General features: G+C 43.7%; 1 pseudogene; it reads right to left on the bottom strand.

Annotated features, from left to right (window-relative positions):
- Nucleotides 1-279: 279 nt before the first annotated feature.
- On the bottom strand, nt 280-2,827 carry LOC115305259 (annotated as a pseudogene).
- Nucleotides 2,828-3,383: the final 556 nt, after the last annotated feature.

Here is a 3,383-nt window from a genome sequence, read left to right as displayed (position 1 = left end):
AGGGGCAGAGAGAGAGGGAGACCCGGAATCTGAAACAGGCTCCAGGCTCTGAGCTGTCAGCACAGAACTGATGCGGGGTCCTACCGACGAACTGCGAGATCATGACCTGAGCCAAAGGCTGACACTTAGCCGACTGAGCCACCCAGGCGCCCCTTCAGAGGGAGACTTTGATAATTGCCTGTGGTAAAAACCAAAACAAAACAAAAGAAAAAACTCTTGTTCTTCATCATATTAAATGGCTATTTTTGTCCATTTTCCTCACATGATGATGATTCCATTTTATATCCTCCAGTTATTTTGACAATACTCCAAATCCACAGAACAGCAGACATTTCCATTCTTGCATGTGCAGGCCGTGCAGGGAGATCCAGCCATGTTCACACTGAGCTACTAGGCTTCAAAATGCCACTGCTGTCCAGACAAGTTTTTCTGATATCATAGACAGTGTTACTAGCTAGGCAGGGGTCACTGGCTCAGCAAGGACAACAATACCTTCCCAAGATGGCTGTATACTCGCAGCTCAATTTGGAGCAAGTTAATGGCCACTAATCTAACTCTCCTTCCAGACACTGGCAATGCTGGGAGCTGTGAGTCCCATTGTCTCCACTTTGACACAGCTTGTGTCCATTTTGATCAAATCTTGACTCACGACACTGGTGTCACACTTTGGGCAACAGAAAAGGCCAATGTTTGGATTCCAGCCATCACAAGCTGTCTACTGGCAGGGTATCTTTTGGTCCTCACAGGAACGGAGAGAACACCTGTTTTCTTTCACAGTCCACCCTGCCCTTTGCACTTCGGTCCTCCTTCATCAGAGCAGGAGGGCCCAGCAAGACAGAGACAGTCAAATCCCTGCCAGGTTGATGGAGGCAGAATCATTCCAACAGGTATAAGTTCTTACAGCACATTCATCAATGTCAATACAAGTCTCCTCGGACAGTGACTAGGTCCCATCGTCATGAAAACCACTTCTGCACTCACAGTGGTATCACCCTGGCTGGTTAACACAGCGGGAGTGGTTGTGGTGCTCAATGATTTCCTCCGTACATTCATCAATATCTTTTTCTCAGTGGCTTCCTTTGAATCCAGATGCATTTGTTAAGAGCCACACATATTCCATATTCACTGTACTCTTGGCAGAATGCTCTGCAGATGGTCCTATTCCCCACATCGCCCAGTTTGCTGGCGCAGCTGTGTCCCAGCCAGTGCTGGTGCAGATGGCATTCTTGGCCCAGCTGTGCTGCCCATGGCCACATTCAGCATACTCTGTACAAGAGAAGTCATCAGCATGAGTGTCTCCTGGGACACAGTCACAGTGATATAAGCCAGGCAAGTTTACACACACAGTATTGGCATGATAGTAATGCTTCTTAGCTGCACACTCTTCATATTTTCATAGCAGTCAGAATCTTTCTGGATAGAGATATAAGCATTCTCACACTCACAAGTAGCTTTTGTGTTAGTTTTTGCACTGTGAGTTTTCACCACGTTTAGATCCTTCTGCACAAAAGTTATAACCTCTACTGCATGTAATAACCTCTACTGCATGCTCTTTTCTGAGCAGTTCAAAAGAGGGCATGCTTCTGCAATTTTTTACTAAAATTCCACCTCAGCATTCCCAGCAGCTTTTTAGCTAAAATCCACTGGCTTTCTGCAAGGACTTTTCCTGCACAGACACATTTTGCTCAGCAGACTTTATAGCACTGGCCAGTGACATGCATGAGGAGGGGGTCCTGGGGAGCAACTGAGAAGGGCACAGGACATCCTTCAACATTCCACAGCACCACGTTTGCATATGCAGTCCCCATAGTGATCACCATCAACCCAGGAGACTTGGTCTCTATAGAGTGGTCCACTCACTTGGCAGGTCTTCTTGCAAAGACAGTTTTCCAAATGACTAAGTCTTGTCATTGCATAATTTAGTTTTGTAGGCATCTTGGCCAAAAGCCTCTGTAAGTCCACTATCCCTTGCACCATGCTCAAGAAATCACTGCAAGTTGGCAAGGGTGATTCAGGTTCAGACACTGTGTTATGTATCCATTTGGCATAAAGATGATATTCTCATCCCAGATGATTCCTTTGAATAGATCATGCTTTTGATTTCACTGACAAATGCAACCTTGTGCCACTGTCCACCTGCCATCCAGGACAGAAGGGTTTCAGTCCAGGGCTTCCTGTTATGTTTACAGTGGAATCAGATCTCATCCCTCAAACCATTGCTCTTCAATTCAAAATAGCTGGGTTCCAGTTCTCAAACTAAAGCTAATAGTTTCTGCTGTCTAGTGGCCAAGAAGAATAACTCTTATTCCAGAAGAGCTGAGTCAGTTTCTTACTCACACACGGGGCTGCATGGATCTCTCTTTGTATACCTTGCCTTCTCCAGGTTTCCTCAGTTCATGTCCCCTTCCTACACCTTCAAAGTCAGCAGTGTAGCATCCTAGAATCTCTGCTTCTATCTTCTTGCTATACTTCTCTTTATCTTGTCTTCCCTGTTTCACAATAGTTACCAGTTTCATCCAGAACATTATCAGAAAGTGTATACCCCTATTTTTGGCAGAATATCTGATCATTCCATCAGGATCAGTCAGAAGGACAAAATCACTGTAGGTATTTTGAAAGAAATAGGGTTTAACATTGGGAATGAAAGATTTATCAAGCCATTCAAAGGGTTAGGAGAGCAAATGTCAGGGAAGTCCCTGCAAGCTTTCAGGAAATCTAGAAGTGCAAAAACATCAGGAAGCTGCTTCCATTGACCTCAGCTGCTTTACCGAAGTGACTTTCTCAGGAGGATGTTTCGAAGCCACTGGTAAAACTTCACATTAACCATCTCCAAGTCTTCACCAGTCTGCCTGTGGCTGCCACTGAAGAAACAGAGATTTTTCTTTCCTTTTTATATTTTGAGGGAAAACCTCCCATAAGAAAATCTAACGTGAAATCTGTTGGTGAAGGATTCTGGTAAATGTAATTCCCAGGATCCTCTCCCACAATGGAAGGGAGAATATAGAAAGTGGGTAGGCATGAGCAAAGTTGAAATATACAACCTCGCATGTGCAGATTGGGCATATTGTTGGTTCTGAGATAAAATATTGTATGGCTATATGCTTCAAATACTCAATTTTGATTTTGTAGTCCCAAATACATTTTCAATTAGACATCTAACATTTATATCCTGAATAATGTTTCTTTCACCAGAATCAGAAAGTACCTTAGGGAATTCAAAGGCAACTAAGCCCTAGAAAGGTATTGAGAGACTGAATATACAAATGAAAAATAGACCACATATAAAAGTAGAACATTGACCCACAACATGCAGCAATCTGCCCAGGAAACCAACCCCTTTATATATAAAAAAGAGCCCAGAAAGCCAGCTAACTTTAAATCAG

Source organism: Suricata suricatta, chromosome 10, assembly GCF_006229205.1.
Source record: "Suricata suricatta isolate VVHF042 chromosome 10, meerkat_22Aug2017_6uvM2_HiC, whole genome shotgun sequence".
In the NCBI taxonomy this organism is placed as follows: Eukaryota; Metazoa; Chordata; class Mammalia; order Carnivora; family Herpestidae; genus Suricata; species Suricata suricatta.
This window is presented reverse-complemented; position numbering and strand designations above follow the sequence as displayed.